Source organism: Micromesistius poutassou (genome assembly GCF_964030765.1).
Source record: "Micromesistius poutassou genome assembly, chromosome: 1".
Classification (NCBI taxonomy): domain Eukaryota; kingdom Metazoa; phylum Chordata; class Actinopteri; order Gadiformes; family Gadidae; genus Micromesistius; species Micromesistius poutassou.
Genome location: NC_140271.1, coordinates 17,882,857 through 17,909,025, shown reverse-complemented (window position 1 = coordinate 17,909,025; position 26,169 = coordinate 17,882,857).

Below are 26,169 nucleotides of genomic sequence, written 5' to 3'. Positions count from 1 at the left end.
GTAGGGGGAGGCCTGGTCCGTGTGTGTCTGGGTCTGGGGGCTGGCCCAGTACGGGTCCCGGTCCTGGTCCCCTGGGGCCTGGACCAGGGGGCCCTCATGTGGGGGTGTTTGTGGGGGGTCTGCTGGTCCGTGCCTGCCTAACCCTAACCCTGGCCCAGTACGGGTCCCGGTCCTGGTCCCCTGGGGTCTGGACCTGGTTGCCCTCATGTGGGGGTGTTGCTGGGCCCTCATATGGGGGTGTTGCTGGGGGGTCTGCTGGAGGCATGGAGGCCGGGACTGGGGCTGTGTGTCTGGGTCTGGGGGCTGGCCCAGAACGGGTCCCGGTCCTGGTCCTCTGGGGCTTGGACCTGGGGGCCCTCATGTGGGGGTGTTGCTGGGGGTCTGCTGGAGGCATGGAGGCCGGGTCTGGGGGTGTGGAACGTTGTAGGGGGAGGCCTGGTCCGTGCCTGCCTAACCCTAACCCTGGCCTTGTACGGGTCCCGGTCCTGGTCCCCTGGGGCCTGGACCTGGGGGCCCTCATCTGGGGGTGGTGCTGGGGGGTCTGCTGGAGGCATGGAGGTCGGGACTGGGGGTGTGGAACGTCTGCTGGAGGCATGGAGGCCAGGACTGGGGGTGTGGAACGTTTTGGGGGAGGCCTGGTCCGTGTGTGTCTGGGTCAGGGGGCTGGCCAAGTACGGGTCACGGTCCTGGTCTCCTGAGGCCTGGACCTTGGGGCCATGTCAGGAGGTGGTGCTGGGGGGTGTGCTGGAGGCATGGAGGTCGGGACTGGGGGTGTGGAACGTTGTAGGGGAAGGCCTGGACCGTGTGTGTCTGGGTCTGGGGGCTGGCCAAGTACGGGTCACGGTCCTGGTCTCCTGGGGCCTGGACCTGGGGGCCCTGTGTGGAGGTGGTGCTGAGGAGTCTGCTGGAGGCATGGAGGCCGGGACTGGGGGTGTGGAACGTTGTAGGGGGAGGCCTGGTCCATGTGTGTCTGGGTCTGGGGGCTGGCCAAGTACGGGTCACGGTCCTGGTCTCCTGGGGCCTGGACCTGGGGGCCCTGTGTGGAGTTGGTGCTTGGGGGTCTGCTGGAGGCATGGAGGTCGGGACTGGGGGTGTGGAACGTCTGCTGGAGGCATGGAGGCCAGGACTGGGGGTGTGGAACGTTTTGGGGGAGGCCTGGTCCGTGTGTGTCTGGGTCTGGGGGCTGGCCAAGTACGGGTCACGGTCCTGGTCTCCTGGGGTCTGGACCTTGGGGCCATGTCAGGAGGTGGTGCTGGGGGGTGTGCTGGAGGCATGGAGGTCGTGACTGGGGGTGTGGAACGTTGCAGGGGGAGGCCTGGACCGTGTGTGTCTGGGTCTGGGGGCTGGCCAAGTACGGGTCACGGTCCTGGTCTCCTGGGGCCTGGACCTGGGGGCCCTGTGTGGAGGTGGTGCTGTGGAGTCTGCTGGAGGCATGGAGGTCGGGACTGGGGGTGTGGAACGTTGTAGGGGGAGGCCTGGTCCGTGTGGGTCTGGGGGCTGGCCCAGTACGGGTCCCGGTCCTGGTCCCCTGGGGCCTGGACCTGGGGGCCCTCATGTGGGGGTGTTTGTGGGGGGTCTGCTGGTCCGTGCCTGCCTAACCCTAACCCTGGCCCAGTACGGGTCCCGGTCCTGGTCCCCTGGGGCCTGGAACTGGGGGCCCTCATGTGGGGGTGTTGCTGGGCCCTCATGTGGGGGTGTTGCTGGGGGGTCTGCTGGAGGCATGGAGGTCGGGACTGGGGGTGTGGAGCGTTGTAGGGGGAGGCCTGGTCCGTGTGTGTCTGGGTCTGGGGGCTGGCCCAGTACGGGTCCCGGTCCTGGTCCCCTGGGGCCTGGACCAGGGGGCCCTCATGAGGGGGTGTTTGTGGGGGGTCTGCTGGTCCGTGCCTGCCTAACCCTAACCCTGGCCCAGTACGGGTCCCGGTCCTGGTCCCCTGGGGTCTGGACCTGGTTGCCCTCATGTGGGGGTGTTGCTGGGCCCTCATATGGGGGTGTTGCTGGGGGGTCTGCTGGAGGCATGGAGGCCGGGACTGGGGGTGTGTGTCTGGGTCTGGGGGCTGGCCCAGAACGGGTCCCGGTCCTGGTCCTCTGGGGCTTGGACCTGGGGGCCCTCATGTGGGGGTGTTGCTGGGGGTCTGCTGGAGGCATGGAGGCCGGGTCTGGGGGTGTGGAACGTTGTAGGGGGAGGCCTGGTCCGTGCCTGCCTAACCCTAACCCTGGCCTTGTACGGGTCCCGGTCCTGGTCCCCTGGGGCCTGGACCTGGGGGCCCTCATCTGGGGGTGTTGCTGGGGGGTCTGCTGGAGGCATGGAGGCCGGGACTGGGGGTGTGGAACGTTGTAGGGGGAGGCCTGGTCCGTGTGTGTCTGGGTCTGGGGGCTGGCCCAGTACGGGTCCCGGTCCTGGTCCCCTGGGGCCTGGACCTGGGGGCCCTCATGTGGGGGTGTTGCTGGGGGGTCTGCTGGAGGCATGGAGGCCGGGACTGGGGGTGTGGAACGTTGTAGGGGGAGGCCTGGTCCGTGCCTGCCTAACCCTAACCCTGGCCCAGTACAAGTCCCGGTCTTGGTCCCCTGGGGCCTGGACCTGGGGGCCCTGTGAGGAGGTGGTGCTGGGGGGTCTGCTGGAGGCATTGAGGTCGGGACTGGGGGTGTGGAACGTCTGCTGGAGGCATGGAGGCCGGGACTGGGGGTGTGGAACGTTTTGGGGGAGGCCTGGTCCGTGTGTGTCTGGGGGCTGGCCAAGTACGGGTCATGGTCCTGGTTTCCTGGGTCCTGGACCTGTGGGCCCTCTTTGGAGGTGGTGCTGTGGAGTCTGCTGGAGGCATGGAGGCCGGGACTGGGGGTGTGGAACCTTGTAGGGGGAGGCCTGGTCCGTGTTTGTCTGGGTCTGGGGGCTGGCCAAGTACGGGTCACGGTCCTGGTCTCCTGGGGCCTGGACCTGGGGGCCCTGTGTGGAGGTGGTGCTGTGGGGTCTGCTGGAGGCATGGAGGTCGGGACTGGGGGTGTGGAACGTTGTAGAGGGAGGCCTGGTCCGTGTTTGTCTGGGTCTGGGGGCTGGCCAAGTACGGGTCACGGTCCTGGTCTCCTGGGGCCTGGACCTGGGGGCCCTGTGTGAAGGTGGTGCTGGGGGGTCTGCTGGAGGCATGGAGTTCGGGACTGGGGGTGTGGAACGTTGTAGGAGGAGGCCTGGACCGTGTGTGTCTGGGTCTGGGGGCTGGCCCAGTACGGGTCCCGGTCCTGGTCCCCTGGGACATGGACCTGGGGGCCCTCATGTGGGGGTGTTGCTGGGGGGTCTGCTGGAGCCATGGAGGCCGGGACTGGGGGTGTGGAACGTTGTAGGGGGAGGCCTGGTCCGTGCCTGCCTAACCCTAACCCTGGCCCAGTACGGGTCCCGGTCCTGGTCCCCTGGGGCCTGGACCTGGGGGTGTTGCTGGGGGGTCTGCTGGAGGCATGGAGGCCGGGACTGGGGGTGTGGAACGTTGTAGGGGGAGGCCTGGTCTGTGCCTGCCTAACCCTAAACCTGGCCCAGTACGGGTTCCGGTCCTGGTCCCCTGGGGCCTGGACCAAGGGGCCCTCATCTGGGGGTGTTGCTGGGGGGTCTGCTGGAGGCATGGAGGCCGGAACTGGGGGTGTGGAATGTTGTAGGGGGAGGCCTGGTCCGTGCCTGCCTAACCCTAACCTGGCCCAGTACAAGTCCCGGTCCTGGTCCCCTGGGGCCTGGACCTGGGGGCCCTGTGAGGAGGTGGTGCTGGGGGGTCTGCTGGAGGCATGGAGGTCGGGACTGGGGGTGTGGAACGTCTGCTGGAGGCATGGAGGCCAGGACTGGGGGTGTGGAACGTTTTGGGGGAGGCCTGGTCCGTGTGTGTCTGGGTCTGGGGGCTGGCCAAGTACGGGTCACGGTCCTGGTCTCCTGGGGCCTGGACCTTGGGGCCATGTCAGGAGGTGGTGCTGGGGGGTCTGCTGGAGGCATGGAGGTCGGGACTGGGGGTGTGGAACGTTGTAGTTGGAGGCCTGGACCGTGTGTGTCTAGGTCTGGGGGCTGGCCAAGTACGGGTCACGGTCCTGGTCTCCTGGGGCCTGGACCTGGGGGCCCTCTGTGGAGGTGGTGCTGTGGAGTCTGCTGGAGGCATGGAGGCCGGGACTGGGGTTGTGGAACGTTGTAGGGGGAGGCCTGGTCCGTGTGTGTCTGGGTCTGGGGGCTGGCCAAGTACGGGTCACGGTCCTGGTCTCCTGGGGCCTGGACCTGGGGGCCCTGTTTGGAGGTGGTGCTGGGGGGTCTGCTGGAGGCATGGAGGTCGGGACTGGGGGTGTGGAACGTTGTAGGGGGAGGCCTGGGCCGTGTGTGTCTGGGTCTAGGGGGTGGCCCAGTACGGGTCCGGTCCTGGTCCCCTGGGGCCTGGACCTGGGGGCCCTCATGTGGGGGTGTTTCTGCGGGGTCTGCTGGAGGCATGGAGGCCGGGACTGGGGGTGTGGAACGTTGTAAGGGGAGGCCTGGTCCGTGCCTGCCTAACCCTAACCCTGGCACAGTACGGGTCCCGGTCCTGGTCCCCTGGGGCCTGGACCTGGGGGCCCTCATGTGGACGTGTTGCTGGGGGTTCTGCTGGAGGCATGGAGGCCGGGACTGGGGGTTGTGTGTCTGGGTCTGGGGGCTGGCCCAGAACGGGTCCCGGTCCTGGTCCCCTGGGACATGGACCTGGGGGCCCTCATGTGGGGGTGTTGCTGGGGGGTCTGCTGGAGCCATGGAGGTCGGGACTGGGGGTGTGGAACGTTGTAGGGGGAGGCCTGGTCCGTGCCTGCCTAACCCTAACCCTGGCCCAGTACGGGTCCCGGTCCTGGTCCCCTGGGGCCTGGACCTGGGGGCCCTCATCTGGGGGTGTTGCTGGGGGGTCTGCTGGAGGCATGGAGGTCGGAACTGGGGGTGTTGAACGTTGTAGGGGGAGGCCTGGTCCGTGCCTGCCTAACCCTAACCCTGGCCCAGTACAGGTCCCGGTCCTGGTCCCCTGGGGCCTGGACCTGGGGGCCCTGTGAGGAGGTGGTGCTGGGGGGTCTGCTGGAGGCATGGAGGTCAGGACTGGGGGTGTGGAACGTCTGCTGGAGGCATGGAGGCCAGGACTGGGGGTGTGGAACGTTTTTGGGGGAGGCCTGGTCCGTGTGTGTCTGGGTCTGGGGTCTGGCCAAGTACGGGTCACGGTCCTGGTCTCCTGGGGCCTGGACCTTGGGGCCATGTCAGGAGGTGGTGCTGGGAGGTCTGCTGGAGGCATGGAGGTCGGGACTGGGGGTGTGGAACGTTGTAGTTGGAGGCCTGGACCGCGTGTGTCTGGGTCTGGGGGCTGGCCAAGTACGGGTCACGGTCCTGGTCTCCTGGGGCCTGGACCTGGGGGCCCTGTTTGGAGGTGGTGCTGGGGGGTCTGCTGGAGGCATGGAGGTCGGGATTGGGGGTGTGGAACATTGTAGGGGGAGGCCTGGTCCGTGTGTGTCTGGGTCTGGGGGCTGGCCCAGTACGGGTCCCGGTCCGGGTCCCCTGGGGCCTGGACCTGGGGGCCCTCATGTGGGGGTGTTGCTGGGGGGTCTGCTGGAGGCATGGAGGTCGGGACTGAGGGTGTGGAACGTTGTAGGGGGAGGCCTGGTCCGTGCCTGCCTAACCCTAACCCTGGCCCAGTACAAGTCCCGGTCCTGGTCCCCTGGGGCCTGGACCTGAGGGCCCTGTGTGGAGGTGGTGCTGGGGGGTCTGCTGGAGGCATGGAGGTCGGGACTGGGGGTGTGGAACGTTGTAGGGGGAAGCGTGGACCGTGTGTGTCTGGGTCTGGGGGCTGGCCAAGTACGGGTCACGGTCCTGGTCCCCTGGGGCCTGGACCTGGGGGCCCTCATCTGGGGGTGTTGCTGGGGCGTCTGCTGGAGGCATGGAGGCCGGAACTGGGGGTGTGGAACGTTGTAGGGGGAGGCCTGGTCCGTGCCTGCCTAACCGTAACCCTGGCCCAGTACAAGTCCCGGTCCTGGTCCCCTGTGGCCTGGACCTGGGGGCCCTGTGAGGAGGTGGTGCTGGGGGGTCTGCTGGAGGCATGGAGGTCGGGACTGGGGGTGTGGAACGTCTGCTGGAGGCATGGAGGCCAGGACTGGGGGTGTGGAACGTTTTGGGGGAGGCCTGGTCCGTGTGTGTCTGGGTCTGGGGGCTGGCCAAGTACGGGTAACGGTCCTGGTCTCCTGGGGTCTGGACCTTGGGGCCATGTCAGGAGGTGGTGCTGGGGGGTGTGCTGGAGGCATGGAGGTCGTGACTGGGGGTGTGGAACGTTGCAGGGGGAGGCCTGGACCGTGTGTGTCTGGGTCTGGGGGCTGGCCAAGTACGGGTCACGGTCCTGGTCTCCTGGGGCCTGGACCTGGGGGCCCTGTGTGGAGGTGGTGCTGTGGAGTCTGCTGGAGGCATGGAGGTCGGGACTGGGGGTGTGGAACGTTGTAGGGGGAGGCCTGGTCCGTGTGGGTCTGGGGGCTGGCCCAGTACGGGTCCCGGTCCTGGTCCCCTGGGGCCTGGACCTGGGGGCCCTCATGTGGGGGTGTTTGTGGGGGGTCTGCTGGTCCGTGCCTGCCTAACCCTAACCCTGGCCCAGTACGGGTCCCGGTCCTGGTCCCCTGGGGCCTGGACCTGGTTGCCCTCATGTGGGGGTGTTGCTGGGCCCTCATATGGGGGTGTTGCTGGGGGGTCTGCTGGAGGCATGGAGGCCGGGACTGGGGGTGTGTGTCTGGGTCTGGGGGCTGGCCCAGAACGTGTCCCGGTCCTGGTCCTCTGGGGCTTGGACCTGGGGGCCCTCATGTGGGGGTGTTGCTGGGGGTCTGCTGGAGGCATGGAGGCCGGGTCTGGGGGTGTGGAACGTTGTAGGGGGAGGCCTGGTCCGTGCCTGCCTAACCCTAACCCTGGCCCAGTACGGGTCCCGGTCCTGGTCCCCTGGGGCCTGGACCTGGGGGCCCTCATCTGGGGGTGTTGCTGGGGGGTCTGCTGGAGGCATGGAGGCCGGGACTGGGGGTGTGGAACGTTGTAGGGGGAGGCCTGGTCCGTGTGTGTCTGGGTCTGGGGGCTGGCCCAGTACGGGTCCCGGTCCTGGTCCCCTGGGACCTGGGGGCCCTCATGTGGGGGTGTTGCTGGGGGGTCTGCTGGAGGCATGGAGGCCGGGACTGGGGGTGTGGAACGTTGTAGGGGGAGGCCTGGTCCGTGCCTGCCTAACCCTAACCCTGGCCCAGTACAAGTCCCGGTCTTGGTCCCCTGGGGCCTGGACCTGGGGGCCCTGTGAGGAGGTGGTGCTGGGGGGTCTGCTGGAGGCATTGAGGTCGGGACTGGGGGTGTGGAACGTCTGCTGGAGGCATGGAGGCCGGGACTGGGGGTGTGGAACGTTGTAGGGGGAGGCCTGGTCTGTGCCTGCCTAACCCTAAACCTGGCCCAGTACGGGTCCCGGTCCTGGTCCCCTGGGGCCTGGACCTGGGGGCCCTCATCTGGGGGTGTTGCTGGGGGGTCTGCTGGAGGCATGGAGGCCGGAACTGGGGGTGTGGAACGTTGTATGGGGAGTCCTGGTCCGTGCCTGCCTAACCCTAACCTGGCCCAGTACAAGTCCCGGACCTGGTCCCCTGTGGCCTGGACCTGGGGGCCCTGTGAGGAGGTGGTGCTGGGGGGTCTGCTGGAGGCATGGAGGTCGGGACTGGGGGTGTGGAACGTCTGCTGGAGGCATGGAGGCCAGGACTGGGGGTGTGGAACGTTTTGGGGGAGGCCTGGTCCGTGTGTGTCTGGGTCTGGGGGCTGGCCAAGTACGGGTCACGGTCCTGGTCTCCTGGGGCGTGGACCTTGGGGCCATGTCAGGAGGTGGTGCTGGGGGGTCTGCTGGAGGCATTGAGGTCGGGACTGGGGGTGTGGAACGTTGTAGTTGGAGGCCTGGACCATGTGTGTCTAGGTCTGGGGGCTGGCCAAGTACGGGTCACGGTCCTGGTCTCCTGGGGCCTGGACCTGGGGGCCCTCTGTGGAGGTGGTGCTGTGGAGTCTGCTGGAGGCATGGAGGCCGGGACTGGGGGTGTGGAACGTTGTAGGGGGAGGCCTGGTCCGTGTGTGTCTGGGTCTGGGGGCTGGCCAAGTACGGGTCACGGTCCTGGTCTCCTGGGGCCTGGACCTGGGGGCCCTGTTTGGAGGTGGTGCTGGGGGGTCTGCTGGAGGCATGGAGGTCGGGACTGGGGGTGTGGAACGTTGTAGGGGGAGGCCTGGGCCGTGTGTGTCTGGGTCTGGGGGCTGGCCCAGAACGGGTCCCGGTCCTGGTCCCCTGGGACATGGACCTGGGGGCCCTGTTTGGAGGTGGTGCTGGGGGGTCTGCTGGAGCCATGGAGGCCGGGACTGGGGGTGTGGAACGTTGTAGGGGGAGGCCTGGTCCGTGCCTGCCTAACCCTAACCCTGGCCCAGTACGGGTCCCGGTCCTGGTCCCCTGGGGCCTGGACCTGGTTGCCCTCATGTGGGGGTGTTGCTGGGCCCTCATATGGGGGTGTTGCTGGGGGGTCTGCTGGAGGCATGGAGGCCGGGACTGGGGGTGTGTGTCTGGGTCTGGGGGCTGGCCCAGAACGGGTCCCGGTCCTGGTCCTCTGGGGCTTGGACCTGGGGGCCCTCATGTGGGGGTGTTGCTGGGGGTCTGCTGGAGGCATGGAGGCCGGGTCTGGGGGTGTGGAACGTTGTAGGGGGAGGCCTGGTCCGTGCCTGCCTAACCCTAACCCTGGCCCAGTACGGTTCCCGGTCCTGGTCCCCTGGGGCCTGGACCTGGGGGCCCTCATCTGGGGGTGTTGCTGGGGGGTCTGCTGGAGGCATGGAGGCCGGGACTGGGGGTGTGGAACGTTGTAGGGGGAGGCCTGGTCCGTGTGTGTCTGGGTCTGGGGGCTGGCCCAGTACGGGTCCCGGTCCTGGTCCCCTGGGGCCTGGACCTGGGGGCCCTCATGTGGGGTTGTTGCTGGGGGGTCTGCTGGAGGCATGGAGGCCGGGACTGGGGGTGTGGAACGTTGTAGGGGGAGGCCTGGTCCGTGCCTGCCTAACCCTAACCCTGGCCCAGTACAAGTCCCGGTCTTGGTCCCCTGGGGCCTGGACCTGGGGGCCCTGTGAGGAGGTGGTGCTGGGGGGTCTGCTGGAGGCATTGAGGTCGGGACTGGGGGTGTGGAACGTCTGCTGGAGGCATGGAGGCCGGGACTGGGGGTGTGGAACGTTTTGGGGGAGGCCTGGTCCGTGTGTGTCTGGGGGCTGGCCAAGTACGGGTCATGGTCCTGGTTTCCTGGGTCCTGGACCTGGGGGCCCTCTTTGGAGGTGGTGCTGTGGAGTCTGCTGGAGGCATGGAGGCCGGGACTGGGGGTGTGGAACGTTGTAGGGGGAGGCCTGGTCCGTGTTTGTCTGGGTCTGGGGGCTGGCCAAGTACGGGTCACGGTCCTGGTCTCCTGGGGCCTGGACCTGGGGGCCCTGTGTGGAGGTGGTGCTGGGGGGTCTGCTGGAGGCATGGAGGTCGGGACTGGGGGTGTGGAACGTTGTAGGGGGAGGCCTGGTCCGTGTTTGTCTGGGTCTGGTGGCTGGCCAAGTACGGGTCACGGTCCTGGTCTCCTGGGGCCTGGACCTGGGGGCCCTGTGTGAAGGTGGTGCTGGGGGGTCTGCTGGAGGCATGGAGTTCGGGACTGGGGGTGTGGAACGTTGTAGGAGGAGGCCTGGACCGTGTGTGTCTGGGTCTGGGGGCTGGCCCAGTACGGGTCCCGGTCCTGGTCCCCTGGGACATGGACCTGGGGGCCCTCATGTGGGGGTGTTGCTGGGGGGTCTGCTGGAGCCATGGAGGCCGGGACTGGGGGTGTGGAACGTTGTAGGGGGAGGCCTGGTCCGTGCCTGCCTAACCCTAACCCTGGCCCAGTACTGGTCCCGGTCCTGGTCCCCTGGGGCCTGGACCTGGGGGTGTTGCTGGGGGGTCTGCTGGAGGCATGGAGGTCGGGACTGGGGGTGTGGAACGTCTGCTGGAGGCATGGAGGCCAGGACTGGGGGTGTGGAACGTTTTGGGGGAGGCCTGGTCCGTGTGGGTCTGGGGGCTGGCCAAGTACGGGTCACGGTCCTGGTCTCCTGGGGTCTGAACCTTGGGGCCATGTCAGGAGGTGGTGCTGGGGGGTGTGCAGGAGGCATGGAGGTCGTGACTGGGGGTGTGGAACGTTGCAGGGGGAGGCCTGGACCGTGTGTGTCTGGGTCTGGGGGCTGGCCAAGTACGGGTCACGGTCCTGGTCTCCTGGGGCCTGGACCTGGGGGCCCTGTGTGGAGGTGGTGCTGTGGAGTCTGCTGGAGGCATGGAGGTCGGGACTGGGGGTGTGGAACGTTGTAGGGGGAGGCCTGGTCCGTGTGGGTCTGGGGGCTGGCCCAGTACGGGCCCCGGTCCTGGTCCCCTGGGGCCTGGACCTGGGGGCCCTCATGTGGGGGTGTTTGTGGGGGGTCTGCTGGTCCGTGCCTGCCTAACCCTAACCCTGGCCCAGTACGGGTCCCGGTCCTGGTCCCCTGGGGCCTGGACCTGGGGGCCCTCATGTGGGGGTGTTGCTGGGCCCTCATGTGGGGGTGTTGCTGGGGGGTCTGCTGGAGGCATGGAGGTCGGGACTGGGGGTGTGGAGCGTTGTAGGGGGAGGCCTGGTCCGAGTGTGTCTGGGTCTGGGGGCTGGCCCAGTACGGGTCCAGGTCCTGGTCCCCTGGGGCCTGGACCAGGGGGCCCTCATGTGGGGGTGTTTGTGGGGGGTCTGCTGGTCCGTGCCTGCCTAACCCTAACCCTGGCCCAGTACGGGTCCCGGTCCTGGTCCCCTGGGGTCTGGACCTGGTTGCCCTCATGTGGGGGTGTTGCTGGGCCCTCATATGGGGGTGTTGCTGGGGGGTCTGCTGGAGGCATGGAGGCCGGGACTGGGGGTGTGTGTCTGGGTCTGGGGGCTGGCCCAGAACGGGTCCCGGTCCTGGTCCTCTGGGGCTTGGACCTGGGGGCCCTCATGTGGGGGTGTTGCTGGGGGTCTGCTGGAGGCATGGAGGCCGGGTCTGGGGGTGTGGAACGTTGTAGGGGGAGGCCTGGTCCGTGCCTGCCTAACCCTAACCCTGGCCCAGTACGGGTCCCGGTCCTGGTCCCCTGGGGCCTGGACCTGGGGGCCCTCATCTGGGGGTGTTGCTGGGGGGTCTGCTGGAGGCATGGAGGCCGGGACTGGGGGTGTGGAACGTTGTAGGGGGAGGCCTGGTCCGTGTGTGTCTGGGTCTGGGGGCTGGCCCAGTACGGGTCCCGGTCCTGGTCCCCTGGGGCCTGGACCTGGGGGCCCTCATGTGGGGGTGTTGCTGGGGGGTCTGCTGGAGGCATGGAGGCCGGGACTGGGGGTGTGGAAATTTGTAGGGGGAGGCCTGGTCCGTGCCTGCCTAACCCTAACCCTGGCCCAGTACAAGTCCCGGTCTTGGTCCCCTGGGGCCTGGACCTGGGGGCCCTGTGAGGAGGTGGTGCTGGGGGGTCTGCTGGAGGCTTTGAGGTCGGGACTGGGGGTGTGGAACGTCTGCTGGAGGCATGGAGGCCGGGACTGGGGGTGTGGAACGTTTTGGGGGAGGCCTGGTCCGTGTGTGTCTGGGGGCTGGCCAAGTACGGGTCACGGTCCTGGTCTCCTGGGGCCTGGACCTGGGGGCCCTCTTTGGAGGTGGTGCTGTGGAGTCTGCTGGAGGCATGGAGGCCGGGACTGGGGGTGTGGAACGTTGTAGGGGGAGGCCTGGTCCGTGTTTGTCTGGGTCTGGGGGCTGGCCAAGTACGAGTCACGGTCCTGGTCTCCTGGGGCCTGGACCTGGGGGGCTGTGGAGTCTGCTGGAGGCATGGAAGTCGGGACTGGGGGTGTGGAACGTTGTAGGGGGAGGCCTGGACCGTGTGTGTCTGGGTCTGAGGGGTGGCCCAGTACGGGTCCCGGTCCTGGTCCCCTGGGGCCTGGACCTTGGGGCCATGTCAGGAGGTGGTGCTGGGGGGTGTGCTGGAGGCATGGAGGTCGGGACTGGGGGTGTGGAACGTTGTAGGGGAAGGCCTGGACCGTGTGTGTCTGGGTCTGGGGGCTGGCCAAGTACGGGTCACGGTCCTGGTCTCCTGGGGCCTGGACCTGGGGGCCCTGTGTGGAGGTGGTGCTGAGGAGTCTGCTGGAGGCATGGAGGCCGGGACTGGGGGTGTGGAAGGTTGTAAGGGGAGGCCTGGTCCGTGCCTGCCTAACCCTAACCCTGGCCCAGTACGGTTCCCGGTCCTGGTTCACTGGGGCCTGGACCTGGGGGCCCTCATGTGGGGGTGTTGCTGGCGGGTCTGCTGGAGGCATGGAGGTCGGGACTGGGGGTGTGGAACGTCTGCTGGAGGCATGGAGGCCAGGACTGGGGGTGTGGAACGTTTTGGGGGAGGCCTGGTCCGTGTGTGTCTGGGTCAGGGGGCTGGCCAAGTACGGGTCACGGTCCTGGTCTCCTGGGGCCTGGACCTTGGGGCCATGTCAGGAGGTGGTGCTGGGGGGTGTGCTGGAGGCATGGAGGTCGGGACTGGGGGTGTGGAACGTTGTAGGGGAAGGCCTGGACCGTGTGTGTCTGGGTCTGGGGGCTGGCCAAGTACGGGTCACGGTCCTGGTCTCCTGGGGCCTGGACCTGGGGGCCCTGTGTGGAGGTGGTGCTGAGGAGTCTGCTGGAGGCATGGAGGCCGGGACTGGGGGTGTGGAACGTTGTAGGGGGAGGCCTGGTCCATGTGTGTCTGGGTCTGGGGGCTGGCCAAGTACGGGTTACGGTCCTGGTCTCCTGGGGCCTGGACCTGGGGGCCCTGTGTGGAGTTGGTGCTGGGGGGTCTGCTGGAGGCATGTATGTCGGGACTGGGGGTGTGGAACGTCTGCTGGAGGCATGGAGGCCAGGACTGGGGGTGTGGAACGTTTTGGGGGAGGCCTGGTCCGTGTGTGTCTGGGTCTGGGGGACGGCCAAGTACGGGTCACGGTCCTGGTCTCCTGGGGTCTGCACCTTGGGGCCATGTCAGGAGGTGGTGCTGGGGGGTGTGCTGGAGGCATGGAGGTCGGGACTGGGGGTGTGGAACGTTGCAGGGGGAGGCCTGGACCGTGTGTGTCTGGGTCTGGGGGCTGGCCAAGTACGGGTCACGGTCCTGGTCTCCTGGGGCCTGGACCTGGGGGCCCTGTGTGGAGGTGGTGCTGTGGAGTCTGCTGGAGGCATGGAGGCCGGGACTGGGGGTGTGGAACGTTGTAGGGGGAGGCCTGGACCTTGTGTGTCTGGGTCTGAGGGCTGGCCCAGTACGGGTCCGGTCCTGGTCCCCTGGGGCCTGGACCTGGGGGCCCTCATGTGGGGGGTCTGCTGGAGGCATGGAGGCCGGGACTGGGGGTGTGGAACGTTGTAAGGGGAGGCCTGGTCCGTGCCTGCCTAACCCTAACCCTGGCCCAGTACGGGTACCGGTCCTGGTTCACTGGGGCCTGGACCTGGGGGCCCTCATGTGGGGGTGTTGCTGGGGGGTCTGCTGGAGGCATGGAGGCCGGGACTGGGGGTGTGGAACGTTGTAGGGGGAGGCCTGGTCCGTGTGTGTCTGGGTCTGGGGGCTGGCCCAGTACGGGTCCCGGTCCTGGTCCCCTGGGGCCTGGACCAGGGGGCCCTCATGTGGGGGTGTTTGTGGGGGGTCTGCTGGTCCGTGCCTGCCTAACCCTAACCCTGGCCCAGTACGGGTCCTGGTCCCCTGGGGCCTGGACCTGGGGGCCCTCATCTGGGGGTGTTGCTGGGGGGTCTGCTGGAGCCATGGAGGCCGGGACTGGGGGTGTGGAACGTTGTAGGGGGAGGCCTGGTCCGTGCCTGCCTAACCCTAACCCTGGCCCAGTACGGGTCCCGGTCCTGGTCCCCTGGGGCCTGGACCTGGGGGCCCTCATCTGGGGGTGTTGCTGGGGGGTCTGCTGGAGGCATGGAGGCCGGGACTGGGGGTGTGGAACGTTGTAGGGGGAGGCCTGGTCCGTGCCTTCCTAACCCTAACCCTGGCCCAGTACAAGTCCCGGTCCTGGTCCCCTGGGGCCTGGACCTGGGGGCCCTGTGTGGAGGTGGTGCTGGGGGGTCTGCTGGAGGCATGGAGGTCGGGACTCGGGGTGTGGAACGTCTGCTGGAGGCATGGAGGCCAGGTCTGTCGGTGTGGAACGTTGTAGGGGGAGGCCTGGTCCGTGTGTCACTGGGTCTGGGGGCTGGCCCAGTACGGGTCACGGTCCGGGTCTACTGGGGCCTGGACCTGGGGGCCCTGCATGGACGTGGTGCTGGGGGGTCTTCTGGAGGCATGGAGGTCGGGACTGGGGGTGTGGAACGTTGTAGGGGGAGGCCTGGACCGTGTGTGTCTGGGTCTGGGGGCTGGCCAAGTACGGGTCACGGTCCTGGTCTCCTGGGGCCTGGACCTTGGGGCCCTGTGAGGAGGTGGTGCTGGGGGGTCTGCTGGAGGCATGGAGGTCGGGACTGGGGGTGTGGAACGTTGTAGGGGGGGGCCTGGTCCGTGTGTGTCTGGGTCTGGGGGCTGGCCCAGTACGGGTCCCGGTCCTGGTCCCCTGGGGCCTGGACCTGGGGGCCCTCATGTGGGGGTGTTTGTGGGGGGTCTGCTGGTCCGTGCCTGCCTAACCCTAACCCTGGCCCAGTACCGGTCCCGGTCCTGGTCCCCTGGGGCCTGGACCTGGGGGCCCTCATCTGGGGGTGTTGCTGGGGGGTCTGCTGGAGGCATGGAGGCCGGGACTGGGGGTGTGGAACGTTGTAGGGGGAGGCCTGGTCCGTGTGTGTCTGGGTCTGGGGGCTGGCCCAGTACGGGTACCGGTCCTGGTCCCCTGGGGCCTGGACCTGGGGGCCCTCATGTGGGTGTGTTGCTGGGGGGTCTGCTGGAGGCATGGAGGCCGGGACTGGAACGTTGTAGGGGGAGGCCTGGTCCCTGCCTGCCTAACCCTAACCCTGGCCCAGTACAAGTCCCGGTCTTGGTCCCCTGGGACCTGGACCTGGGGGCCCTGTGAGGAGGTGGTGCTGGGGGGTCTGCTGGAGGCATTGAGGTCGGGACTGGGGGTGTGGAACGTCTGCTGGAGGCATGGAGGCCGGGACTGGGGGTGTGGAACGTTTTGGGGGAGGCCTGGTCCGTGTGTGTCTGGGGGCTGTCCAAGCACGGGTCATGGTCCTGGTTTCCTGGGTCCTGGACCTGGGGGCCCTCTTTGGAGGTGGTGCTGTGGAGTCTGCTGGAGGCATGGAGGCCGGGACTGGGGGTGTGGAACGTTGTAGGGGGAGGCCTAGTCCGTGTTTGTCTGGGTCTGGGGGCTGGCCAAGTACGAGTCACGGTCCTGGTCTCCTGGGGCCTGGACCTGGGGGGCTGTGGAGTCTGCTGGAGGCATGGAAGTCGGGACTGGGGGTGTGGAACGTTGTAGGGGGAGGCCTGGACCGTGTGTGTCTGGGTCTGAGGGCTGGCCCAGTAAGGGTCCCGGTCCTGGTCCCCTGGGGCCTGGACCTGGGGGCCCTCATCTGGGGGTGTTGCTGGGGGGTCTGCTGGAGGCATGGAGGCCGGAACTGGGGGTGTGGAACGTTGTAGGGGGAGGCCTGGTCCGTGCCTGCCTAACCCTAACCCTGGCCCAGTACAAGTCCCGGTCCTGGTCCCCTGGGGCCTGGACCTGGGGGCCCTGTGAGGAGGTGGTGCTGGGGGGTCTGCTGGAGGCATGGAGGTCGGGACTGGGGGTGTGGAACGTCTGCTGGAGGCATGGAGGCCAGGACTGGGGGTGTGGAACGTTTTGGGGGAGGCCTGGTCCGTGTGTGTCTGGGTCAGGGGGCTGGCCAAGTACGGGTCACGGTCCTGGTCTCCTGGGGCCTGGACCTTGGGGCCATGTCAGGAGGTGGTGCTGGGGGGTGTGCTGGAGGCATGGAGGTCGGGACTGGGGGTGTGGAACGTTGTAGGGGAAGGCCTGGACCGTGTGTGTCTGGGTCTGGGGGCTGGCCAAGTACGGGTCACGGTCCTGGTCTCCTGGGGCCTGGACCTGGGGGCCCTGTGTGGAGGTGGTGCTGAGGAGTCTGCTGGAGGCATGGAGGCCGGGACTGGGGGTGTGGAACGTTGTAGGGGGAGGCCTGGTCCATGTGTGTCTGGGTCTGGGGGCTGGCCAAGTACGGGTTACGGTCCTGGTCTCCTGGGGCCTGGACCTGGGGGCCCTGTGTGGAGTTGGTGCTGGGGGGTCTGCTGGAGGCATGGAGGTCGGGACTGGGGGTGTGGAACGTCTGCTGGAGGCATGGAGGCCAGGACTGGGGGTGTGGAACGTTTTGGGGGAGGCCTGGTCCGTGTGTGTCTGGGTCTGGGGGCTGGCCAAGTACGGGTCACGGTCCTGGTCTCCTGGGGTCTGGACCTTGGGGCCATGTCAGGAGGTGGTGCTGGGGGGTGTGCTGGAGGCATGGAGGTCGGGACTGGGGGTGTGGAACGTTGCAGGGGGAGGCCTGGACCGTGTGTGTCTGGGTCTGGGGGCTGGCCAAGTACGGGTCACGGTCCTGGTCTCCTGGGGCCTGGACCTGGGGGCCCTGTGTGGAGGTGGTGCTGTGGAGTCTGCTGGAGGCATGGAGGCCGGGACTGGGGGTGTGGAACGTTGTAGGGGGAGGCCTGGACCTTGTGTGTCTGGGTCTGAGGGCTGGCCCAGTACGGGTCCGGTCCTGGTCCCCTGGGGCCTGGACCTGGGGGCCCTCATGTGGGGGTGTTGCTGGGGGGTCTGCTGGAGGCATGGAGGCCGGGACTGGGGGTGTGGAACGTTGTAAGGGGAGGCCTGGTCCGTGCCTGCCTAACCCTAACCCTGGCCCAGTACGGGTCCCGGTCCTGGTTCACTGGGGCCTGGACCTGGGGGCCCTCATGTGGGGGTGTTGCTGGGGGGTCTGCTGGAGGCATGGAGGTCGGGACTGGGGGTGTGGAACGTCTGCTGGAGGCATGGAGGCCAGGACTGGGGGTGTGGAACGTTTTGGGGGAGGCCTGGTCCGTGTGTGTCTGGGTCAGGGGGCTGGCCAAGTACGGGTCACGGTCCTGGTCTCCTGGGGCCTGGACCTTGGGGCCATGTCAGGAGGTGGTGCTGGGGGGTGTGCTGGAGGCATGGAGGTCGGGACTGGGGGTGTGGAACGTTGTAGGGGAAGGCCTGGACCGTGTGTGTCTGGGTCTGGGGGCTGGCCAAGTACGGGTCACGGTCCTGGTCTCCTGGGGCCTGGACCTGGGGGCCCTGTGTGGAGGTGGTGCTGAGGAGTCTGCTGGAGGCATGGAGGCCGGGACTGGGGGTGTGGAACGTTGTAGGGGGAGGCCTGGTCCATGTGTGTCTGGGTCTGGGGGCTGGCCAAGTACGGGTTACGGTCCTGGTCTCCTGGGGCCTGGACCTGGGGGCCCTGTGTGGAGTTGGTGCTGGGGGGTCTGCTGGAGGCATGTATGTCGGGACTGGGGGTGTGGATCGTCTGCTGGAGGCATGGAGGCCAGGACTGGGGGTGTGGAACGTTTTGGGGGAGGCCTGGTCCGTGTGTGTCTGGGTCTGGGGGCTGGCCAAGTACGGGTCACGGTCCTGGTCTCCTGGGGTCTGGAACTTGGGGCCATGTCAGGAGGTGGTGCTGGGGGGTGTGCTGGAGGCATGGTGGCCGGGACTGGGGGTGTGGAACGTTGTAAGGGGAGGCCTGGTCCGTGCCTGCCTAACCCTAACCCTGGCCCAGTACGGGTCCCGGTCCTGGTTCACTGGGGACTGGACCTGGGGGCCCTCATGTGGGGGTGTTGCTGGCGGGTCTGCTGGAGGCATGGAGGTCGGGACTGGGGGTGTGGAACGTCTGCTGGAGGCATGGAGGCCAGGACTGGGGGTGTGGAACGTTTTGGGGGAGGCCTGGTCCGTGTGTGTCTGGGTCAGGGGGCTGGCCAAGTACGGGTCACGGTCCTGGTCTCCTGGGGCCTGGACCTTGGGGCCATGTCAGGAGGTGGTGCTGGGGGGTGTGCTGGAGGCATGGAGGTCGGGACTGGGGGTGTGGAACGTTGTAGGGGAAGGCCTGGACCGTGTGTGTCTGGGTCTGGGGGCTGGCCAAGTACGGGTCACGGTCCTGGTCTCCTGGGGCCTGGACCTGGGGGCCCTGTGTGGAGGTGGTGCTGAGGAGTCTGCTGGAGGCATGGAGGCCGGGACTGGGGGTGTGGAACGTTGTAGGGGGAGGCCTGGTCCATGTGTGTCTGGGTCTGGGGGCTGGCCAAGTACGGGTTACGGGCCTGGTCTCCTGGGGCCTGGACCTGGGGGCCCTGTGTGGAGTTGGTGCTGGGGGGTCTGCTGGAGGCATGTATGTCGGGACTGGGGGTGTGGAACGTCTGCTGGAGGCATGGAGGCCAGGACTGGGGGTGTGGAACGTTGCAGGGGGAGGCCTGGACCGTGTGTGTCTGGGTCTGGGGGCTGGCCAAGTACGGGTCACGGTCCTGGTCTCCTGGGGCCTGGACCTGGGGGCCCTGTGTGGAGGTGGTGCTGTGGAGTCTGCTGGAGGCATGGAGGCCGGGACTGGGGGTATGGAACGTTGTAGGGGGAGGCCTGGACCTTGTGTGTCTGGGTCTGAGGGCTGGCCCAGTACGGGTCCGGTCCTGGTCCCCTGGGGCCTGGACCTGGGGGCCCTCATGTGGGGGTGTTGCTGGGGGGTCTGCTGGAGGCATGGAGGCCGGGACTGGGGGTGTGGAACGTTGTAAGGGGAGGCCTGGTCCGTGCCTGCCTAACCCTAACCCTGGCCCAGTACGGGTCCTGGTCCCCTGGGGCCTGGACCTGGTTGCCCTCATGTGGGGGTGTTGCTGGGCCCTCATATGGGGGTGTTGATGGGGGGTCTGCTGGAGGCATGGAGGCCGCGACTGGGGGTGTGTGTCTGGGTCTGGGGGCTGGCCCAGAACGGGTCCCGGTCCTGGTCCTCTGGGGCTTGGACCTGGGGGCCCTCATGTGGGGGTGTTGCTGGGGGTCTGCTGGAGGCATGGAGGCCGGGTCTGGGGGTGTGGAACGTTGTAGGGGGAGGCCTGGTCCGTGCCTGCCTAACCCTAACCCTGGCCCAGTACGGGTCCCGGTCCTGGTCCCCTGGGGCCTGGACCTGGGGGCCCTCATCTGGGGGTGTTGCTGGGGGGTCTGCTGGAGGCATGGAGGCCGGGACTGGGGGTGTGGAACGTTGTAGGGGGAGGCCTGGTCCGTGTGTGTCTGGGTCTGGGGGCTGGCCCAGTACGGGTCCCGGACCTGGTCCCCTGGGGCCTGGACCTGGGGGCCCTCATGTGGGGGTGTTGCTGGGGGGTCTGCTGGAGGCATGGAGGTCGGGACTGGGGGTGTGGAACGTTGTAGGGGGAGGCCTGGTCAGTGTTTGTCTGGGTCTGGTGGCTGGCCAAGTACGGGTCACGGTCCTGGTCTCCTGGGGCCTGGACCTGGGGGCCCTGTGTGAAGGTGGTGCTGGGGGGTCTGCTGGAGGCATGGAGTTCGGGACTGGGGGTGTGGAACGTTGTAGGAGGAGGCCTGGAACGTGTGTGTCTGGGTCTGGGGGCTGGCCCAGTACGGGTCCCGGTCCTGGTCCCCTGGGGCCTGGACCTGGGGGCCCTCATCTGGGGGTGTTGCTGGGGGGTCTGCTGGAGCCATGGAGGCCGGGACTGGGGGTGTGGAACGTTGTAGGGGGAGGCCTGGTCCGTGCCTGCCTAACCCTAACCCTGGCCCAGTACGGGTCCCGGTCCTGGTCCCCTGGGGCCTGGACCTGGGGGCCCTCATCTGGGGGTGTTGCTGGGGGGTCTGCTGGAGGCATGGAGGCCGGGACTGGGGGTGTGGAACGTTGTAGGGGGAGGCCTGGTCCGTGCCTTCCTAACCCTAACCCTGGCCCAGTACAAGTCCCGGTCCTGGTCCCCTGGGGCCTGGACCTGGGGGCCCTGTGTGGAGGTGGTGCTGGGGGGTCTGCTGGAGGCATGGAGGTCGGGACTCGGGGTGTGGAACGTCTGCTGGAGGCATGGAGGCCAGGTCTGTCGGTGTGGAACGTTGTAGGGGGAGGCCTGGTCCGTGTGTCACTGGGTCTGGGGGCTGGCCCAGTACGGGTCACGGTCCGGGTCTACTGGGGCCTGGACCTGGGGGCCCTGCATGGACGTGGTGCTGGGGGGTCTTCTGGAGGCATGGAGGTCGGGACTGGGGGTGTGGAACGTTGTAGGGGGAGGCCTGGACCGTGTGTGTCTGGGTCTGGGGGCTGGCCAAGTACGGGTCACGGTCCTGGTCTCCTGGGGCCTGGACCTTGGGGCCCTGTGAGGAGGTGGTGCTGGGGGGTCTGCTGGAGGCATGGAGGTCGGGACTGGGGGTGTGGAACGTTGTAGGGGGGGGCCTGGTCCGTGTGTGTCTGGGTCTGGGGGCTGGCCCAGTACGGGTCCCGGTCCTGGTCCCCTGGGGCCTGGACCTGGGGGCCCTCATGTGGGGGTGTTTGTGGGGGGTCTGCTGGTCCGTGCCTGCCTAACCCTAACCCTGGCCCAGTACCGGTCCCGGTCCTGGTCCCCTGGGGCCTGGACCTGGGGGCCCTCATCTGGGGGTGTTGCTGGGGGGTCTGCTGGAGGCATGGAGGCCGGGACTGGGGGTGTGGAACGTTGTAGGGGGAGGCCTGGTCCGTGTGTGTCTGGGTCTGGGGGCTGGTCCCCTGGGGCCTGGACCTGGGGGCCCTCATGTGGGGGTGTTGCTGGGGGGTCTGCTGGAGGCATGGAGGCCGGGACTGGGGGTGTGGAACGTTGTAGGGGGAGGCCTGGTTCGTGCCTGCCTAACCCTAACCCTGGCCCAGTACAAGTCCCGGTCTTGGTCCCCTGGGGCCTGGACCTGGGGGCCCTGTGAGGAGGTGGTGCTGGGGGGTCTGCTGGAGGCATTGAGGTCGGGACTGGGGGTGTGGAACGTCTGCTGGAGGCATGGAGGCCGGGACTGGGGGTGTGGAACGTTTTGGGGGAGGCCTGGTCCGTGTGTGTCTGGGGGCTGGCCAAGTACGGGTCATGGTCCTGGTTTCCTGGGTCCTGGACCTGGGGGCCCTCTTTGGAGGTGGTGCTGTGGAGTCTGCTGGAGGCATGGAGGCCGGGACTGGGGGTGTGGAACGTTGTAGGGGGAGGCCTGGTCCGTGTTTGTCTGGGTCTGGGGGCTGGCCCAGTACGGGTCCCGGTCCTGGTCCCCTGGGGCCTGGACCTGGGGGCCCTCATGTGGGGGTGTTTGTGGGGGGTCTGCTGGTCCGTGCCTGCCTAACCCTAACCCTGGCCCAGTACGGGTCCCGGTCCTGGTCCCCTGGGGCCTGGACCTGGGGGCCCTCATCTGGGGGTGTTGCTGGGGGGTCTGCTGGAGCCATGGAGGCCGGGACTGGGGGTGTGGAACGTTGTAGGGGGAGGCCTGGTCCATGTTTGTCTGGTTCTGGGGGCTGGCCCAGTACGGGTCCCGGTCCTGGTCCCCTGGGGCCTGGACCTGGGGGCCCTCATGTGGGGGTGTTTGTGGGGGGTCTGCTGGTCCGTGCCTGCCTAACCCTAACCCTGGCCCAGTACGGGTCCCGGTCCTGGTCCCCTGGGGCCTGGACCTGGGGGCCCTCATCTGGGGGTGTTGCTGGGGGGTCTGCTGGAGGCATGGAGGCCGGGACTGGGGGTGTGGAACGTTGTAGGGGGAGGCCTGGTCCGTGTGTGTCTGGGTCTGGGGGCTGGCCCAGTACGGGTACCGGTCCTGGTCCCCTGGGGCCTGGACCTGGGGGCCCTCATGTGGGTGTGTTGCTGGGGGGTCTGCTGGAGGCATGGAGGCCGGGACTGGAACGTTGTAGGGGGAGGCCTGGTCCCTGCCTGCCTAACCCTAACCCTGGCCCAGTACAAGTCCCGGTCTTGGTCCCCTGGGACCTGGACCTGGGGGCCCTGTGAGGAGGTGGTGCTGGGGGGTCTGCTGGAGGCATTGAGGTCGGGACTGGGGGTGTGGAACGTCTGCTGGAGGCATGGAGGCCGGGACTGGGGGTGTGGAACGTTTTGGGGGAGGCCTGGTCCGTGTGTGTCTGGGGGCTGGCCAAGCACGGGTCATGGTCCTGGTTTCCTGGGTCCTGGACCTGGGGGCCCTCTTTGGAGGTGGTGCTGTGGAGTCTGCTGGAGGCATGGAGGCCGGGACTGGGGGTGTGGAACGTTGTAGGGGGAGGCCTAGTCCGTGTTTGTCTGGGTCTGGGGGCTGGCCAAGTACGAGTCACGGTCCTGGTCTCCTGGGGCCTGGACCTGGGGGGCTGTGGAGTCTGCTGGAGGCATGGAAGTCGGGACTGGGGGTGTGGAACGTTGTAGGGGGAGGCCTGGACCGTGTGTGTCTGGGTCTGAGGGCTGGCCCAGTACGGGTCCCGGTCCTGGTCCCCTGGGGCCTGGACCTGGGGGCCCTCATCTGGGGGTGTTGCTGGGGGGTCTGCTGGAGGCATGGAGGCCGGAACTGGGGGTGTGGAACGTTGTAGGGGGAGGCCTGGTCCGTGCCTGCCTAACCCTAACCCTGGCCCAGTACAAGTCCCGGTCCTGGTCCCCTGGGGCCTGGACCTGGGGGCCCTGTGAGGAGGTGGTGCTGGGGGGTCTGCTGGAGGCATGGAGGTCGGGACTGGGGGTGTGGAACGTCTGCTGGAGGCATGGAGGCCAGGACTGGGGGTGTGGAACGTTTTGGGGGAGGCCTGGTCCGTGTGTGTCTGGGTCAGGGGGCTGGCCAAGTACGGGTCACGGTCCTGGTCTCCTGGGGCCTGGACCTTGGGGCCATGTCAGGAGGTGGTGCTGGGGGGTGTGCTGGAGGCATGGAGGTCGGGACTGGGGGTGTGGAACGTTGTAGGGGAAGGCCTGGACCGTGTGTGACTGGGTCTGGGGGCTGGCCAAGTACGGGTCACGGTCCTGGTCTCCTGGGGCCTGGACCTGGGGGCCCTGTGTGGAGGTGGTGCTGAGGAGTCTGCTGGAGGCATGGAGGCCGGGACTGGGGGTGTGGAACGTTGTAGGGGGAGGCCTGGTCCATGTGTGTCTGGGTCTGGGGGCTGGCCAAGTACGGGTTACGGTCCTGGTCTCCTGGGGCCTGGACCTGGGGGCCCTGTGTGGAGTTGGTGCTGGGGGGTCTGCTGGAGGCATGGAGGTCGGGACTGGGGGTGTGGAACGTCTGCTGGAGGCATGGAGGCCAGGACTGGGGGTGTGGAACGTTTTGGGGGAGGCCTGGTCCGTGTGTGTCTGGGTCTGGGGGCTGGCCAAGTACGGGTCACGGTCCTGGTCTCCTGGGGTCTGGACCTTGGGGCCATGTCAGGAGGTGGTGCTGGGGGGTGTGCTGGAGGCATGGAGGTCGGGACTGGGGGTGTGGAACGTTGCAGGGGGAGGCCTGGACCGTGTGTGTCTGGGTCTGGGGGCTGGCCAAGTACGGGTCACGGTCCTGGTCTCCTGGGGCCTGGACCTGGGGGCCCTGTGTGGAGGTGGTGCTGTGGAGTCTGCTGGAGGCATGGAGGCCGGGACTGGGGGTGTGGAACGTTGTAGGGGGAGGCCTGGACCTTGTGTGTCTGGGTCTGAGGGCTGGCCCAGTACGGGTCCGGTCCTGGTCCCCTGGGGCCTGGACCTGGGGGCCCTCATGTGGGGGTGTTGCTGGGGGGTCTGCTGGAGGCATGGAGGCCGGGACTGGGGGTGTGGAACGTTGTAAGGGGAGGCCTGGTCCGTGCCTGCCTAACCCTAACCCTGGCCCAGTACGGGTCCCGGTCCTGGTTCACTGGGGCCTGGACCTGGGGGCCCTCATGTGGGGGTGTTGCTGGGGGGTCTGCTGGAGGCATGGAGGTCGGGACTGGGGGTGTGGAACGTCTGCTGGAGGCATGGAGGCCAGGACTGGGGGTGTGGAACGTTTTGGGGGAGGCCTGGTCCGTGTGTGTCTGGGTCAGGGGGCTGGCCAAGTACGGGTCACGGTCCTGGTCTCCTGGGGCCTGGACCTTGGGGCCATGTCAGGAGGTGGTGCTGGGGGGTGTGCTGGAGGCATGGAGGTCGGGACTGGGGGTGTGGAACGTTGTAGGGGACGGCCTGGACCGTGTGTGTCTGGGTCTGGGGGCTGGCCAAGTACGGGTCATGGTCCTGGTCTCCTGGGGCCTGGACCTGGGGGCCCTGTGTGGAGGTGGTGCTGAGGAGTCTGCTGGAGGCATGGAGGCCGGGACTGGGGGTGTGGAACGTTGTAGGGGGAGGCCTGGTCCATGTGTGTCTGGGTCTGGGGGCTGGCCAAGTACGGGTTACGGTCCTGGTCTCCTGGGGCCTGGACCTGGGGGCCCTGTGTGGAGTTGGTGCTGGGGGGTCTGCTGGAGGCATGTATGTCGGGACTGGGGGTGTGGATCGTCTGCTGGAGGCATGGAGGCCAGGACTGGGGGTGTGGAACGTTTTGGGGGAGGCCTGGTCCGTGTGTGTCTGGGTCTGGGGGCTGGCCAAGTACGGGTCACGGTCCTGGTCTCCTGGGGTCTGGAACTTGGGGCCATGTCAGGAGGTGGTGCTGGGGGGTGTGCTGGAGGCATGGTGGCCGGGACTGGGGGTGTGGAACGTTGTAAGGGGAGGCCTGGTCCGTGCCTGCCTAACCCTAACCCTGGCCCAGTACGGGTCCCGGTCCTGGTTCACTGGGGACTGGACCTGGGGGCCCTCATGTGGGGGTGTTGCTGGCGGGTCTGCTGGAGGCATGGAGGTCGGGACTGGGGGTGTGGAACGTCTGCTGGAGGCATGGAGGCCAGGACTGGGGGTGTGGAACGTTTTGGGGGAGGCCTGGTCCGTGTGTGTCTGGGTCAGGGGGCTGGCCAAGTACGGGTCACGGTCCTGGTCTCCTGGGGCCTGGACCTTGGGGCCATGTCAGGAGGTGGTGCTGGGGGGTGTGCTGGAGGCATGGAGGTCGGGACTGGGGGTGTGGAACGTTGTAGGGGAAGGCCTGGACCGTGTGTGTCTGGGTCTGGGGGCTGGCCAAGTACGGGTCACGGTCCTGGTCTCCTGGGGCCTGGACCTGGGGGCCCTGTGTGGAGGTGGTGCTGAGGAGTCTGCTGGAGGCATGGAGGCCGGGACTGGGGGTGTGGAACGTTGTAGGGGGAGTTCTGGTCCATGTGTGTCTGGGTCTGGGGGCTGGCCAAGTACGGGTTACGGGCCTGGTCTCCTGGGGCCTGGACCTGGGGGCCCTGTGTGGAGTTGGTGCTGGGGGGTCTGCTGGAGGCATGTATGTCGGGACTGGGGGTGTGGAACGTCTGCTGGAGGCATGGAGGCCAGGACTGGGGGTGTGGAACGTTTTGGGGGAGGCCTGGTCCGTGTGTGTCTGGGTCTGGGGGACGGCCAAGTACGGGTCACGGTCCTGGTCTCCTGGGGTCTGGACCTTGGGGCCATGTCAGGAGGTGGTGCTGGGGGGTGTGCTGGAGGCATGGAGGTCGGGACTGGGGGTGTGGAACGTTGCAGGGGGAGGCCTGGACCGTGTGTGTCTGGGTCTGGGGGCTGGCCAAGTACGGGTCACGGTCCTGGTCTCCTGGGGCCTGGACCTGGGGGCCCTGTGTGGAGGTGGTGCTGTGGAGTCTGCTGGAATCATGGAGGCCGGGACTGGGGGTATGGAACGTTGTAGGGGGAGGCCTGGACCTTGTGTGTCTGGGTCTGAGGGCTGGCCCAGTACGGGTCCGGTCCTGGTCCCCTGGGGCCTGGACCTGGGGGCCCTCATGTGGGGGTGTTGCTGGGGGGTCTGCTGGAGGCATGGAGGCCGGGACTGGGGGTGTGGAACGTTGTAAGGGGAGGCCTGGTCCGTGCCTGCCTAACCCTAACCCTGGCCCAGTACGGGTCCTGGTCCCCTGGGGCCTGGACCTGGTTGCCCTCATGTGGGGGTGTTGCTGGGCCCTCATATGGGGGTGTTGATGGGGGGTCTGCTGGAGGCATGGAGGCCGCGACTGGGGGTGTGTGTCTGGGTCTGGGGGCTGGCCCAGAACGGGTCCCGGTCCTGGTCCTCTGGGGCTTGGACCTGGGGGCCCTCATGTGGGGGTGTTGCTGGGGGTCTGCTGGAGGCATGGAGGCCGGGTCTGGGGGTGTGGAACGTTGTAGGGGGAGGCCTGGTCCGTGTCTGCCTAACCCTAACCCTGGCCCAGTACGGGTCCCGGTCCTGGTCCCCTGGGGCCTGGACCTGGGGGCCCTCATCTGGGGGTGTTGCTGGGGGGTCTGCTGGAGGCATGGAGGCCGGGACTGGGGGTGTGGAACGTTG